Here is a 17,586-nt window from a genome sequence, read left to right as displayed (position 1 = left end):
GGCTGTGGAAGCCCCATCCCTGGAGGCATTCAAGGCAAGGCTGGATGTGGCTCTGGGCAGCCTGGCCCAGTGGTTGGGGACCCTGCGCACAGCAGGGCTGTTGAAACTAGATGATCTTTGAGGTCCTTTTCAACCCAGGCATTTCTACGATTCTTTGACAAGTGTTAGCCTGTTCTTCACCTCCAAACAAACATTCACTCTTTTCCTTCTCTTTTCTACGCTTCATTGTCAAGCTTAAATCTATTTTGGATGACAGATCTATATTTCTTCATAGTAAACATCTATGTTATGAACTAAAATAGTTGAGCAATAAGAGATTAATGAAGAGAAAAGAGGAGAAAGCAATTATGCTATGAGTTCAGTGACTATTTACCAATACAGAGTTTCAGCTGGATAGTTCCAGTCTTCATACTGAATGATTGACTTCTGATGCTGGCAATACATCAAACTTGCTTTCAGCTAAAAGTGTATAGCATTTTCCTTGATTGTGGGTGCAAAGGTGTTTAAGCTGCATGAGTAATGGCATGAACATCTTTGTTTAGAGGTAAAAAGCAATTTAGCTTAGTACCGTAAGGTGCTGAGTAAATATAATTAGGAACATCCAGGCAGCATGAAGACAAGATCTCCCACCCTGCTAATGCGCATCTCTTTATCCAGGCTTGATTTTGAATCTCTCTAGTCCTTCTCTTTTACTGCTTAAGGAGAAAGTAAAGTGAGAACAAATGCATGTTTTTGGAGCAATTAGCGTACAACCAGGAGTACTGCATCTAAAGCATGCAATTTCTTGTGACTTCTAGAAACCTCTTATATATGATGCCCTTTAGAAAGGTATCTGATTTTGTATATTCAGTGTATCAGTGTGCTAGGCAGCCTTGTTCATTGTATTTATCTCCTTATCCATCTAATGAAGGTAGGAGTTGCATGGTAAACAGGAAGTGTCTCATTCTTGGCCCTGCACTGTGCCCATTAGTAATGATAGTGCTTCTCCGTTTGGTTGTTTGTCCCTGAGGTATTGAACTGAAGCATGTGGAAGCCCATTATTCAGCCTGGCTCCAAGTAGTGATGAGGGTGTCCCTTGACTTTCCTTTAACGATGTCTCCAATCAGAAGTATAGCAGGAGAAGAAATGCAATGAAGAGGAAGGAAGTATATCCTTGTCAAGCAAGATGGTAAGTAACTAAGTTTGTAGGAGAGGCTCTGTCTGTTGTGGATATTGGGAGTCAGCAGTGGCAGATGAGTGAGAAATGCTGGAAGCCAACAATTGGCTTTTACTGCCCCACAGCCTAATGTGAGCTGCATTGTGAGAAAGGTGTTTTCCAAGCCAAGCATTGTGTGGTATGTGGACCAAGAAAACTGACAGAGCAGCCTTGAGGTAATAAAACCCATGGATAAGTCAATGATATAACTGTAGAAATGACTAACAGCAAAAGCATTGGTTGCTAAACCACTTCTGCCAGTGGAAACATGTAGATGTCCATCTGGGTTACCACTCTGGATAGCATCTCAGCCAAGAAGCTTTCAGCCATATGAGCTTGCTTTTCAGTAACAGCACCATTCTGATTTATAGTTTGAAATGCAATGAAAGGGGTTTGCAGATTTGCTTTGTGTTTTTGTTTCTTTGCTTCTTTTTTCTTCTCTAGAAATGTCTGTTGAACAAAAAGACTCACGAGACAGCGAAGCTTTCTATCATCAGATCCATACTTAATATTGCGTGGGACACACTAGGTGCATGCGTCTGTTTTCCTTTCTTGGGAATGAAATATGGAGTATATAAGAAGAAATATTTATTTCCTTTGGTGTGTTTTTCATAGGTAAGACATCTGTAATGTTAAGAACACTAAACATATGTATGCTTTGTTATTTAAAATACAGAAGAATTGTTAACTGTATGGAAGTACTGTACACATTCATCACACAGCTTGAACTTTTTCTGGCAGATTTCTTAGCTCAAGTCTCTAAATGTGGCAAGAAATCTCTCACCTGAGAGAACTTAACTAGTTAAGAATAAACTCCTACACAAACAAAAGTTGCTTGCTATTGTTGGGCAGCATCTTGCTGCAATTCCCATATCCAAAAGTACACTCACTCAAAAGTACAGCTCACCAGTGCTGCGTAGCTATAACTATGCATTTCTCAGTGAGTAATCCTGCAGTGTGGCTGCCAAGAAGTGCAGACTGACTTCCTTTAGCACCCTCTCGTGCATGTCTCATATTCAGGTGTAAATGCACAGTTAAATTTTTTTTTAATCTTCTAATGTGTATGCTCTTTGCACACTAACAATATAACTGAGCTGCTGGACTCTGAGCAGCCTGTATTGGTACACCAGGTGAAGCAGCAACTGCTTGCATCTGTATTCACTTTCAGCTGTAGATACACCTATTGGTATGTTTTTCAACAAAGACTTTTGAAAACCAGAGCTCAGTCCCCTTGAAATATAGCTTCACAGGGAGAGAAGATAAATGATCATTTTTCTCTAAAATGACTCATTTCACACAATTTGCAGTTTAGTAGAAATGTATTCAAAAGAGAGTTCCATCAATTAAAGAAGTCTACTTTTTTTTTTCCTGCGGGCTATACAAAGATAGCTCCACTCTGTGTAAAAACGTTAATGTATTTCGATGTGACAGAAAGGAAGGAATCTGCATTAATGCTTGGCTATGTTCTATGAAGGTGATATATTAATGCACTATGACACAAACCCCAAACTAAACTTTCAGCTTTTGCTTAAAAAAGAAAGCCTCATTTCTTTTAAGGACTGCTTTCATCTTTTTCCTCCGTCACAGACAATGTATCTAATGAAGCCTCAACCCAACCTTTTACCACGATGGCTTCAGAAGGGTAGAACAAATTATAACACAAGTTATTTTGTTTTCTATGTTAGGGGTGCATCTATAATTTTTTTAAAGCTATTATAGAAATGGTTTTGCAATAGTAAGTTATTCTTTTCTGCTGCTATGACTTCAGAGCAAATACAACGAAGAGAGACTCTGGTGATGTAATCCATCATAGCTAAACCCAAACATAACCAAACTATAGTTTAGCTCCTTGAGGAGCACTTTGTTCTTCCTGACACTTTGTCTGGCATCTGAATACGACCCCTTCAGCACTGAGCTGGTAATTAGAAACAACATCTCTACTAATGGTTCAACATTCTGCTTAAGGGAACAACCAACATCCTCAACACTTCTACCTAACTGAGGAACTGATGAGATATTTCTTGATTTGTGTAAATTTGGCAAATCTATGCTCTGTCTCCATAAGTTCGTCTTAGCTTATTGTAGATAAATGAGCTGTTTTCCCTACACCTCGGGGAAAGTCCTTTGGAGATGGCTCTCGTTGGACGGCTGGCTTTCTCTGTACAGGGTACTGCTGTGTTTCAGCAGTGGGTCATGTGAGCATGACAGAGAAATGATGTAGACAAATGGCAAGGAAAGAGGTATATTTTTCTACATAGGCCTCCTCTTACTTGGAATGTAAACGCTGCTTGGGAAGGACAATATCTGCTGTATTTTTTCCTTACAGTCCAAGGATTGTCAGCCAAATTATTTTTCTCAACTTCTTTGAGGACTCAGTGAGCACTTTTCAATGGAGTGTCCTGGCATTTCCTGCCAGAGTTGCAGCCTCCAGAATGCCTCACAGGTGGAGCCATGCAGGTGCCACCACCAGGTCATATATGCTATTTCAACCTGCCTGCTGATAAGACACATCTGTTTGTATGAGTTAAAGCCACATAGCTTACTGCTACTCATAAGGTAAGGTGTACATACTGGAGGTGCGAGGGGCTTCAGACCCTTTAGCCCCAAAACCTTCCCTAGAGATTGCACAGCCCCGTTACTTCAGCTGCTTCTTGTTTCTTGTCAGATCACCTGGCTGGGTTGTACACTGAAAAATTACTTGGAAATAAGTGTGATGCACTTAATTTCACTTTTAAGCTCTTGAACGATCCTCTATTTTAAAGACTAATAAATACTTTTCACCCTTAGTAAAGGTGTTTGCTTTGATTCATCATAGACCTTGGAAAATCAGTACTTCCATCAGCTGTCGTGACTGCCTCAGGTAAGGAAAAAATTTAAAAGCTTTCCTTATTACTCAGTCAATAGAGGTATGATCTCTGCTTGACCTGTACTTCAATGCCATGTACACAGAGCCAGAGGCATACCAGTGAGAGGTCAGTGTGCCCTGCACTGGCAATACCTGTAGTGCTTTTGGACGGGAGTTTGTGAGCTGCGAAATCATTTAGGAAGAGAGCTAACACAAATCTTGCTAAAGCTCTGTCACGCTGTGGCAGCATGTAAAATGGCTTACTGAATATCAAATGTTATTCTTATATTTTTTATAAAGTGGAATAGAAACCCTATAAATCTATAAATAAATTCATCCTACTATGATGGAGAGGTGCTTGTGACAGAAGAGAATTTTAAATTCTCTTCTTTTTCCTTTGACCTGACAGTAGCAAATCAACCCCATTCATTAATTACGGGTAAGTGCTGCTCCTTTACTAGAGGAAACATATGGATAACCACAATAAGCTATTTTCTGCAATTGCGAGGAAATGCCACAAGGGTCTGCGAGCACCACACCTACACAGCTCTGGTGTTCTCCCAGACCCACTTCTGGAAATGCCCTGACTAGGCCAAGGACTACCAGCATGTACATAACCCACCTCACAGCTGTTAAACTGAACTCTGTGCTTAAAAACAGAAATCAGTAGTGCGCAGCAACCCCATGTGAAAGGGTCTGCTTTAATAACCTTAACTGTCACTGACTGCCTGCTGAACTGATGGGATTTGTTTTGAGCATTAAACCTGCAACCCTGACAGTAGGCTCTTGCCACAAAGTCCTTGTTTACCCAGTGCCTGCTGCAAGCTCTTTGATCTATACTCAACTGAGTTGTTTTTTTATGATTTATTCATAATATTTTTAAAATACCAACTAAAAGGGATACTGTTTAATATGTGATTATTTAGAGGACCAGCCTACATCTTTAGCCTCTCTAAATTTCACAGATCAAGCAAGCATTTTGGGCAATGCAGTGCAGCAGTGCTGAGGATTGCCTTCCCCTCTGTAGCAGCACAGTGGCCGTGGCAAGAGTGAATATAGTCTGCAGTGTCTGCGGCAGCCTTATTCTCCAAACAAAATGGATTGCAACAGGCTGACTTTCATGAGCCTGTGAGGTATTGAGTGTCCTCCTTCACCCATGCAATTCAACCTTGTAAAATTCACTTAAAGAAATCTATATTACACTACAGCAATATTTACCCAGACATGGGTAAGCAATGCAATTGGCATTTGTGTCACAATACTGGAGGGTGAAGCTGAGAAAAAGTCTTGATTCTGACCCAGCAGTGTTGCTTGGGAGCTGAATCCCTTCCTATAAAGTCCAGGGGGATGAAGAGGTTATATTTGTGTGTGTATATATTTGTGTATGTATATACGTGTGTGTGTGTGTATATATACATACCATAACATGAACACAGATTGCAGTGGCGCTGAAACTAAATCTGGATTCTTCACGGTCTGCAGTCCTCAGTTCCTAAAGCAGAGACCTGGCTGACAGTGGGTCACTAAGGGGGAATAATTTTGCCTATAAATTGCCTAAGACTATAAATATACAATGTGAATAGAGAGGCTCTCTCTCCATGGGTTGTATATCGTCACTGGTTGAGGAGGTACAATGTCAAAGTCATAGTGCAAGGCAGAGCTGAGCCATTTCTCTGCTATAAATAGCCCCGGGAACAGCTGCCTTTTAACCAGCACCCTAGACATGTGGCAGAAGCACTTTGCTGACTATGGGTTAATGCTGCATGTCTCCGACTCACTCTTAGTTCCAACACCAGTGCCACTATGGCCCTCTTGGTCAGGTCTTTTGGGCTGCAGCTGAGCTTGCTAAGTCCAAGCCTGTAAGGAAGGGTGTTGTTTCAGCTCCTGTTATTTTGCAAGATTTTAAATGAAAGCCCCGAGACAGCTGGGAATTAGTATAAGGGAACAGTGCACAGAAATAGGTGGGAGAAGGAGGGAAGGCAAAACCAAGGTTCTTAAATTCACAGCTTGGTCTCTGAATCCAGAGGTGCCCAGGCTAAAACAAAGCTGTTATTTCACTTTCTCAGATTTGTTCGGATAGCAAAATGGTACTTTTCTAAAAATGAGACAGGTGTTAGGAAAGATGGTCTCTTTTTAGTAAATGTGAAATAATCCTCATGGGCAAATAGAAGTCTACTTGCTAACCACCATCTGTCTGTGTTTGATTATCAGATAAACATTCAGCTCCAAAATACTTACTGCTTCAAAGGAAGATTAAAGGAAAATGTTAAATAAGTTGATAGCACCAGACATTGCAGGTGTGTATCCTCTGTACCAACTTCCTCAAAACTTCTCTTTGTTAGTTGGGAAAACAGTTTCATCCCATTGAAGTGGGTAAAACTCTATCTAAATTCAGATTTATGTATGTTTGTTTATTGCAGTCAATTGATATCACGTTGAAAAGAGCCAAAATGCTCACAGTTTTAAGTTTGTTAAAACTCAGCTGAAACCCAACAATCCAGGCTTAATGCCCCAAAGTTAATTCATCCGTTTCACTATGCTCCTCTTGCATTTCAAGCTTGTGACATACCTTTAAAACCAGATGCAGCTTTCTGTGGTTGTGTCTGAGGGAAGCCAAAATTTCAGGTGGTAGTTTATTAAAGATTTGACATCTTTAGGGAAGAAAGAGGAAAAAATGAAGAGCAAGCAGTGGGATTCTCAACAGTTATTATTGCAAGCATGGGTGTTTTTCAGCAGGAGAGACGATTTCTATCCCAGTGACAAAAAGCTGTATTGGCATCAGTGTTCAGAGAAAACAAAAGAGCAGCATGTGAATAGATGAAGCATCTTCTTTGCCTGTAGCAGGGGAGTTATGAGGATAATTACAGGTGGTGCAAAGTGCAAGTGTGGAATAATCTTTGGTTTGCACATTTGTGTTCTCATGCAAAAAGTGCAGTAGCAGGTACACGACTCTATGAGGCCCCTAGCTTGTAATGCCTTTGCTAAGCATGTGACATCTGCTGTGCTTAGTTCCTGTGATCAGTTCCTGCCTGATAGTCATCATACTGCCATCCACAAATGATTACTAAACATGGCAAAGTTGTGTCCAAGTAGAGAGCAAACACTGCGTGGTGTAATCTGTACTAGCATTTTAATGCTCCATAGAAGCATTCCCCTGCATGGAGTTAGGACACAAAGGCTTGAGTCTTCCAGTCCACTGAGGATTTGCAGCAGCCAGAGAGAAATGAAAAACATTTGAGTATACTGTTTTTATTAAACATATTTAATTTAATAACATTAAAATAGAGTTGCTAGGCAAATGCAGTGAGTATCGAGGATAGTCTGTAGATGAAATAAATTACTTGAGAAGCTAAATAAAATCATGGAGCAGCAAAGAAATCATGAGCTAATGTGGGGCTATAAAGGCTGGCTAATAGAGCACTGGAAAACAGCCTCATTAAAGACTAATGAATGAAAAAAAGGTGGGGGTGGACATTTTTTCACAGATTTCCCTTCAGAAAACCTCTGTTCAGCAGCAGAATGCCAGAAATTAACTTCTTTCTCAATATCTTGCTTTGTGCTTTCAGGACAGGCAGAACCTGTCTGTGGCACTATTGTAATTGTATGACAGACATCTTCTGGCTGGAGCACAAACAAAGCAGCCACTTATCTTTTCCTGAATGCATTGTTGGCAGCACACTGGTGCTTCTTTACCAGCATATAACCCACAGCTATGCATTTCAGCCAAAACCTTGTGACAGCACCTCGTGCTTCATGATCCTGCTCTTCCACAGCTTGCTCACTACAATTTCATTCAAAGAGGGAGGTTCCACACACTGCTTAATTCTCTCTCTTCCCCACAGCCTCATCTGCCTGGCAGGCTGCAGGAACATGGCCCTGGAAGGTCCTCAGCAAAGCAGCTACAACTGAGAACAGTTTCAGGGAACATGAGGCACTGGAGTGCCTGCTGAGACACAGCAATGAGTTTCAGCATGCACCCCCAGGGCCACCGGGCTCCTGCAGCAGGGATTACTGCTATTACTTAAATCCTCTGAGGCCGTAACACAAACCATTATGTAAATAATCATACGTTGCATCCATTGGCGTGCTGTATAGAGCAGTGTTATGAGGTTTCCATGTCCTTTTTTTTCCTTTCCTAAATGACAGGTCTGCCACGTATCCCTGTAGAATTTAGTACCTGATAAGCAAGGCAAAAAGGAAATTTAAATTGAATTAACATAAAATTTGTAGAGTGAATTTTTAGAGTGCCCTAAAAATGAGCTGATTTTTTTTTGTGACTGTAATTGAGCATTCATACATGCTTTGATGCATATATACATAGAACTGGTGGGGGTTTTTAATGTATATGTAGTAAAATATACATAGATACAATACATGTATACATGCATACACATACATGTATTAAAAAATAACCTTATTACACATAAGTATATAGATGCATGTATGAGTGCTGAATCTCAGTCAGAGCCAGCACCTCATGAGAGAGCTAGAGCTGCCGCTGTCGAGTTACTGTTTTACATCATTTAAACAGCGGGATTTTTTTTTCTTTGATCTATAAACCAACAATTATACTACAGACTTTCAGGTATCTCTGTTACCCCATTTATTATTTGCATCAGGAAAAAGTGAACAACATAAAATAGCCCCACTTAAGCCTAATGAAGCAGCCATAAAGGTGCTGTTAAAATAATTTAATGGTGTTCCTCCTTTTATACAGATTTGAATGTCTCCACCACTGAATCCCTGCAGAGCCTCTGCAACACAACGCACATCACTGAGGGTACAGCTCCTGAGCTCTGTAAGTGCTGTGGCAGTTCTGCAAATACCATGTAGTCATGGAGCCACATTACTGAAGTTATTGTTTTGGAGGACATGAACACAGGGTTAGCTTGAGAAAGCAGGAACACATCCTTTGGCAGCACTGATCTTAAACGCAGGCAGCTTAGCTGTATTTGGAAAGGGAAAAATGTCTGTCTATAAATAGATTAAAGATGATTTCTGTGGTACAGAGATAGTTCTTGATACAAAAGACTGAGGCCTCACTCAGTCATGGCAGAAGCAGACTAGGCTGCTGCTAAGCCACTTTAGTATTGTCAGCTTTTTCATTAGCATCAAAGAGGCAAAAGGCTTATTGCTATCCCAGACTGCTATGCTATTGCTGGAACATCTTAATAGATGTTTCTTTCAAACATCCTTTCTTTCTTCTAATGTTCTTTAACTTGATAAAAGCATAGGTTTTTTTGCCTAGCAGCTGGATGTAGGCCAAAAATGCAAGTGTCCCACCAATTGCACTTTGACATACAGTCTCTGGAATATGACTTCCAGTCCTCAGCAAAGTGAATGATTCTGGCTTCTAAACACAAAATCAGAATGTCTTGGGCATATTATTTGTTTATAAAAGTGAAATAAAATAAAAAGAAAAAAAATTTTTTTTTAAAGTAAGCTACTAAAAATGCCCATATCTTTGCATGTTATGTGTCCTTCAGCATCACCGACCAGTCTGTTCCAACTACCATGTGACCAGGCTTAGCTTATCACTTTTTCCTGTGTCCTCTGCAGGTGATGTGAGGAATACAAAAGTCAGTCACTTCCCCTGGCCAGTGGTGGTCCTGCTCCTCTTCTGCAACTTTCTGATATTGTTAAGTATAAGGAAATAGCGTCAGTACCAAGAAGAGATGTTAAGCATCAACTTGGGGTACAAAAAGAGTGGAAGGTGCAGTACAGCACAAACTCTAGTCCAGCTGTTTGTACTCAAATATTTTCATATACACTGGAAAGCTGTGCTGCCACTCAGCAAGACCTGGACAGACTGGAGAGTTGGGCAGGGAGGAACCTGATGACGAAAAAGTGTAAAGTGACAAGAGAAAGTGTAAAGTCTTGCACTTGGGAAGGAATAATTGCATGTGTCAGTACAGGTTAGGGGCTGACATGCTGGAGAGGAGCTCTGCAGAGAAGGACCTGGGTGTCCTGGTGGACAACAGGCTGGCCATGAGCCAGCAGTGTGCTCTTGTGGCCAAGAAGGCCAATGGGATGCTGGGGTGCATTGAAAAGAGTATGGCCAGTAGGTTGAGAGAGGTGATCCTCCCCCTCTGCTCTGCTTTGGTGAGGTCACATCTGGAATACTGTGTCCAGTTCTGAGCTCCCTGGTACAAAAAAAAGACAGGGATCTCCTGAAAAGAGTCCAGAGGAGGGCAACAAAGATGATAAAAGGCTTCAGGCATCTCCTGTACGAGGAAAGGATGATTAACCTGGGTCCATCCAGCCTGAGGAAAAGAAGACTGAGAGAGGACCTGATTCATGTTTATAAGTATCTAAAGAGAAGTGGGAGACAAATCGATGAGGCCAGGCTCTTCCTGGTGGTATATAGTAGTAGATCAAGGAGCAACGGCCTAAAACTCGTATGTGGGAAGTTCCATACTAGACATGCAGAAGATCTTCTTTACGGTGAGGGTGATGGAGCACTGGCACAAGCTGCCCAGAGAGGTTGTGGAGTCCCCATCTGTGGAGGTATTCAAGACCCATCTGGACACCTACCTATGTGACCTATTGTAAAGAACTGCTTTAGCAGGTGCATTGGACTTGGTGATCTCTAGAGGTCCCTTCCAACCCTTGCAATTCTGTGATTCTGTGACTGTAACCTGAGACTATCCATGGCACGCAAGCTCTTTAAAGTACATGGATCATTGCTGCCATCTTTTTATGCAGAGGCATGAAGTGTAGAGTGGTCTCAGACATTTCATCCATTCTGTGGACTGTCCCTAAAATAAACCTCAAAAGGTGCAGCTTCAGTGCATGCTATAGGGTATGAGGGAAGAATGCAAGTAATTTTCTCCCCAGATCCTCACACTTCTAATTTTGTGTGGCTACTGGAGGACATACTTTAAATTAAACTGTACTTCTAGGGTAACGGACTATTTGAGTTGTGGCTAGCACACATGAAAGTAGGCTACCTAACTCTTAATCCCAGTCAGAGAAGCACTGTTTGTAATTATTACTAACATTTAATTCCCTAGTAAAGCATTCAGAGATCTACTGATGAAAGTAGCATCTAAAAGCCAATTATTTTTAATCTTAATACTATTACTGAAGAGCTTGAAAAATCATGGAGATCACAAATAATTCTCCATCCCCAGAAATCTTTTAGAAACAGAACATCAAACCCTAAATATCAAAGGTAAAAAATAAATTTATTTTTTTCACTGATTTGGGATAGGCTCTTACTTTATCTTGGCCTATAAATTTGCAAAAGAAAAAAGTTATCAGTTTTTAAATATGCCTTCAAAAAGCAGTGGGAGCAGAAGACCACTGTGAGGGCTTTGAATGGTTCACCAAGACAATGATATTTTTTAAAGCATGGAAGAAGTAAAGTTGTGAGATGGGAGCTAGGAAAGTCAAATGGACACCAAGAGGTGCACTGGGGCTATAAAACAGAAACAGAGAAGTAACAGTGTGTGAGAGCTAATGTCAGGTGCTGTTACACCACGCTGTCCGCTTACTGTCCACTCTATCCTCCTATGGACATTTTACTACAGTCTTTCATATGTTTTTTGTGTTATACCATATTTTGTCTCTTACGTTTCAGTCTGAGCAGACCTTCATCTTTCAAGCCACCATCACAGCCCCCAGAGTCCATGGTGGACTCTGATGGGACTCCCCCATCCTGCCACAAACTGGAAAACCTGTAACATGGCCTGTGCTGCTTGTGTAGTGTGCAGGAGTCTGACAATTAAGGAGCGCTGTCTTTAAAGCAGTGATTACAGGAGCTGGGTGTTAAAGACCCATATTAAGCTCCAGAGTGTCTAAATGACATTAATGTTGGAAGCTGAGCACTCCTGAGCACACTGACTTCATCCCGCCTCTCTCTCTATGCATTACACTAACACCATTGTGAGTGTCACAGGGAGATTACATGTGCTTAATTTGAATTGGGTAATCAACTGGGAATTTGCTGTCTTGTTAATGGGAGTAGATTAACACATCATTCCATAAGCCTGCCTAAAGAGTGCTGAAGCTTTCTGTTTTACTAAGTGCACAGAGATGACAGCTCTGCCATATGGACACAGTGATTACATGGAAAACCTTGGCTTAATACAAGCTTTTTGATACCTATATGAGCAATCCTTACAATTAATTTTTTTACTTTGCAAATATTGACTGATATGAATGAACAGTTTCCTATCACTGTGAAACCAACTGAACAACAACAGCAATAAAATACACCAGTACAAAAATCAGTAGCTCACACCAAGAAGAAATACCTGTCACCAGAGGGTTGCAGCACAGGATGGCTGGGAGGAGCATGTGAACCCAAAGAACACCCTGCAGGCCCAGTGGATGTGTTCAGAAAGAAGACAGAGATGCCTTCAGTGAAGTCACAAGAGTCAGATTTGGGCTCATTTACAGTCATTGGTGGTGGACCAGAGACTTAAGGACTGACATGAACGAGGACTCCAGGGGTAATAGAACATGCCAGTTATTTTGGAAGAGCTGTGCCTTTGAAACAATAATTTATCTTGGGTCTGCTTTTCTGAGTACTACATTTATGGTACACATGAAAAGGGAAAGGAATATAATCATTTTATTTTTCTTTGTTCTTCACTGTATTTTGTCATTTGCTATCTTTAGCTTCTTCAAGACCTTGGGGGAAGTTTCCGATGTAGCTTATCTTTGTGGAGGGGACAGACAAGACTGACCCTAATCCTTGCACTGACACTAAAGATCAAATGACTGCTGCGTGGGTTGGGTCAGATCAGCACACTGAATAATCTCAGCTGGGTCAGTGGTTGTGTGATAATCAATGCAGGGTGCAAGAGATACAGCAGGAACACAGCTTTTGGCAGCAGTTTGTTCTCACATTGACTTCAGCAAGCCAAGAAGCTGTCCCTGCAATCTGGTTTGAAAAATTATTGTTACCACAGTGGTCTTTCCATAATTAAGGCAAATCAACTAAAATTAAATCATGTCAAATTTAAAATTGGTACTCTGATCTAGAAATGGGATTTTGCACTATTTATTGCTAAGCACTGGGCACTGAGTACCAGGGCTCAGAGCATGGAATGTATTCTGACCTTACATAAATTAATGACTTTACTGGAAAGAACAATCTGTCAGACAATTTTTGTTTTAGAGAGTTATTTACCTTATAGTACAAGGAGTTTTAAGGTCATTGCTAAGGTAATATCTGTGCTCAGTAGAAAACAGTTTATTCCTGCAAATTATACAAAATTTGCACCCACAGAAGACTATTAATTTGAACATTTATTGTCTGTAGGGGTTTGTAGAAGCACAGCAGTTTAACTTTTGTTATACTATCAGTGCAAAAGAGGGATGCTTTTTGTTCTTTAAAAAAATATGTATCTGAGAAAAAGATGGATAGCCATATTCTAAGGGATGCAGAGAGTCTGGACTTCCTTCCTGCCATTTGTTACGCTGAGTGTCTGTAGCACACCTGTCAGAGAGAGTTTATTTTATCATTATAGGTATTTTAATAACCCTAATTGCCTGATGGCAGTGCTGTTCTTCTGGTACGCGGGTTTGAGGAGCGTTACTGCTCGGGGTTACCGTGATCTCCACAGGTACCATAGCCAGGTTGGAGAGCCCGACGAATCCACCACCAAGGGACGTTGCCGCCCGCACACACCCGCTGCCAGCACACCAATGCAAAGGTGCTCAGGCACCCCAGAGGGTATAAACAGGGCCAGGCCAGCCCCCAACAGACAGAGGGGGGAGAACGACCTCGAGGCCCCCAGCCAGCCTCAGCCGCACCCCGCCCTGCGGCGCTGCGTCCCCGGCGCCCAGCAGGTGGCGCCACAGCACCGCAGCCGGCGGCGGGCTCGGCCCCGCTGGGCTGCCTGGCCTCACTCCCTCCGTCGGTTCTTTGTCTCTGCAATGAACGTAGAACAGTTTTTACCTCTCTTTGACTTCGTATTTTCCTTACCAGGATAAGCATGTATGTATACAGTTGCACAAGGCTTGTGGCTGTGTTCCCAATTCATATTTTTCAAGGAAAAAACAAACAAACAAACAAAAAACACCACAAAACCCACACTTTTACAATCCATGTGGGCCTCTTCCAACTGGAAATACTGTTATTCTGTGCTCCTAAAAGCTCACTGCTGGGCCCCCAGCAGCCGGGCTGGCAGCATGGTGCCAGGGGGTGTGTAGGGCTTCTTCACTGCTCATCATCTCCCCCCGGGGTTTCCTGGGGAAGCAGCCCGTCTCCTGCAGACCCAGCGGGTTTTCCCTTGATGCAGCTGTGCAGAAAGCCTTGTCAAGTGCTCCAGCTTCATTTTAATTTATGTGTTTGTTTGAAAAACCTGTTTACAGGAATTACACTTGCTAACTAGAACAGGTTATTAATTGCATTCCGTGATCTTTTTTGGATTTTAAGCCATCACTTCTCAAAGCAAGCAAACCTCCGTGTGCATGAACTCCAGAAGAAGCAGTATATGAAGAAGTTTTGTTTTATTTAGTGTTTATGTTAGCAGGTAATGCTTCCTGACTCTGCAATTAACTTCCAGCAATAAGCCAAGGAGAGCTTCTAAAAAGCTCTGTGGGGGAATAATGATTAGTTAATCCCATCTAAGAAGATTTTAATGGAAATAATACAAAATCAGATTGTATTTTAGATGATTCCTCAAGGACAAGACAAAGCTCAGGGAAGCCACCACCAATATTATTTGATTTCCGGGAACACCGGATTATGCCTTAGAAACGCCTCTCCCATCTGTTTTCTGGTGTGCGATGTTTCATCCCGTGCTTTGAAAAGGACAGGGTTGCCCCAGTATGATTTTCATCAATGGGAAAAAAACGTAGCTGCTTGCCTGTTGGCTCCGCTCCAAGCAGGAGGGCTTCCAAATTAACTCTGGCATTTGACACAGTTTGAAACACCCTCGTGCAGTGTACACGAAGCAGTCAATAGCTCACTGTTGTCAAACATATGACTCACACAGATGCCAGGGCACCGAGACGAGAGGCACATACTGCGTCGGTACCGACTGTCACCCAGAGTGCCAATGGCAGACAGAGAAGTGGAGGAAGACAATGTTAAAAGCATTATGTGATAGACATCTAATTCTAAGCAGCGGCCTGAGGAAACTGGAAAAGTGCTAGCGTAGTCACAGCACTTTTCTGACTCGATATAAAGTGGGAAATGAACACTTTTATTTGGTCCACTGCACTTGAAGGAGAGGTATTTTCAGTGGTGCGGCGATGTCTGCAGAGCTGTGTGATTGAGTGTGTCTGATGGTTTTAAATGTTAAATAATTCCATTAGAGTCAGGTTAGAAATGGTAATGAACAGCTTGGAAGAGTCTGAGCGTACTGACATGAAATGTTGAGCAATTAGCTTCTCCCTGTGAGAGTGAGTCCTGCAGTTCTCATCAGTATTAAAGTGACCTTTAAAACATGTGGATGACACAGAAGCTGTTTGAATAACTATTTTGATCTATTGTCTGCTGATAAATTGCACGTAAGGATTTGGGATTTACGTGTCACAGAAGATTTTGGACTAAAATGGGAGACCTTGAAAAGCTTTAACTGAAAGCTCTGTAAAAGCAGCAGTGCAGTTTGTTGAGTTTGGGGACGTGATATTTAGATATTCGATGTGGGAAGGAGGATGAGGCTAAGGTCGCCACAGCACTCGATGTTATCAACCTGTTTCCATTTGCTTTAAAGAACCTTGAAAATTCACTGTTCTGGCTTTGAATTCTGTGTATGGCAGCCAACTCAAGAGCCACATGGTAAAATGAAAATACATTTGGAATTAGCAAACAGTGAAAAGCATATGCATATTAGTGCTTGAGTGGCACCAGCCCAATCAGCACATCTAATCTTTTCACCAGGAGAGGTAGGACGTGGGAGGGTGATTCGAGCTGCTCGACTGCTGTCCGTGACATTGGATTGTGCTCTGAGCTGAGGCACAAGAGAACAGCTGAGCTCTTTCGGTAAATCTATGTAAGGCGTAAGGCTGTATAATGAGCAGGGGAATGGAGAGTACAGCTTGAGCCAGGCTGTATGTGATGCAGATGTGAGCACACTAGAAGCATGGAAAAATACAGCTTCATACTGACCTCAATGCAGAATTTAAAAATGTAGACAGAATGATATTTTCCCTGCCTGCTTAGGCATTCATCTCTGTGGCCACATGCTTGAAACGGAGTTTTTGGACAGTCTCGAGTGATGAGGCCATAGATAATATGTGGGCTCAGTTTGAGGGGAAAAAAAGACAAAAAGTACTATTAATCCACTTCAGTTCTATCCCTGTATTATTAATGTACATCATTGCAGGGTTTAGTACTGGTTACAGAACAAAATTACAGAGTTCCGTGGAGATGGAGAGGTTGAGGTTTTGGGGAAAAGAATGGGCAACGTAATGCTTCTCATCTCTAGAAAGGCACAAGGAGGTTTTTTTGGACCATAAGAAAATTATTCCAGTGGTTCCTGCCAGCAAGTGTGTGCACACCGTAGCAGATGCTCGCAGCTGAAGTCTCTCTCTGCAGAGCTGAGGTATCCCCTTCACTTGTTAGGTGTGCTGCTAGCTGTTGGCAGTCCAAATGCCCTTTGCAGCTGGGGTGCCTAGAAACAATCCTAGCCACGGAAGCCAGGGAGCATTACTGCAGTGTGGGCATGCTGGTGAACAATGAGGTCACTGGGCTGTGGCAGCACTGAACTGCCTGATGCTGTCACATGCTCCCTTGGTGGCAGGGGGACTCCCAGGAGGCTGTGAAGGGAGCAGATGAGAGGCTTTAGACCTCCTCCAGCTGATGTGATAGCTGAGGGCCCCGAAGACCTGCTCATGTAGCAGAGGTTACAGCACAAGGCAGTGCAATGAGACTCCTTTTCCCATGCCAAAGCACTCCCTGCAGCACTCTCTGGGATGAGAGGGAATGGCTCCAAGTTGCACCAGGGGAGGTTCAGGATGGGTATTAGGAAACATTTCTTCTTAAAAAGCACGGTGAGGCATTGGAATGGGGAAGTGGTGGAGTGACCTTCACTGGAAGTATTCAAGAAAAGGATCAGTGTGGCACTGAGGGACATGGTTTAGTGTTTGGTGATGATGGATCGACAGTTGGATTTGAATGATCTCAGTGGTCCTTTCCAGCCTTTAATGATTCTGTGATTCTAACTTGTTGCTCTTCAGACTCCTGTCTGTCATACACACCCATCCTCTCCATGTCATTTAAGGAGCAGTAAATGCAGGATGGTTCTGGCAAGAACACCAGGAGTGCCACTTTAGCAGTCAGCCCTCATCCTCTCGGCTTTAAACTACAACTTCAGTTTTTATGGCTTTTCTAACCACGTGGAGCACTGCCCCCAACACACGAGTGGAGGAAGATGCACAGCCCAGCCCAGTGGTGCTGAATACAGTGCTCACAGCCTTCTGGTGGTGCTGACAGGGCCATTGCACAATGTGCGTGCACAGGCACACACCGGACAGGTGCACAGCATCACATTCCCGCACAGTGTGGTGACAGAAGGCCTCGGTGCCTGCAGGAATACGCAGCTGGTACCATCAGCAAGGACAGGCGAGCCAGCTGGCACTGAGA

General features: G+C 42.5%; 1 long non-coding RNA gene across 1 annotated transcript; it reads left to right on the top strand.

Moving 5' to 3' along the window:
- The first annotated feature begins 3,333 nt into the window (after window positions 1-3,333).
- Window positions 3,334-6,831, top strand: LOC136051768 (uncharacterized). Its single transcript, XR_010622496.1, has 3 exons — window positions 3,334-3,435; window positions 3,988-4,055; window positions 6,774-6,831. It is a non-coding gene; the product is annotated as an uncharacterized LOC136051768 (long non-coding RNA).
- The last annotated feature ends 10,755 nt before the right edge of the window (window positions 6,832-17,586 follow it).

Source organism: Cyrtonyx montezumae, unplaced genomic scaffold, assembly GCF_038088225.1.
Source record: "Cyrtonyx montezumae isolate F1298 unplaced genomic scaffold, pur_monq_1.0 scaffold_3, whole genome shotgun sequence".
In the NCBI taxonomy this organism is placed as follows: Eukaryota; Metazoa; Chordata; class Aves; order Galliformes; family Odontophoridae; genus Cyrtonyx; species Cyrtonyx montezumae.
Note: the sequence above shows the minus strand (reverse complement) of the source record. Positions and strands in the feature narration are given on the sequence as shown.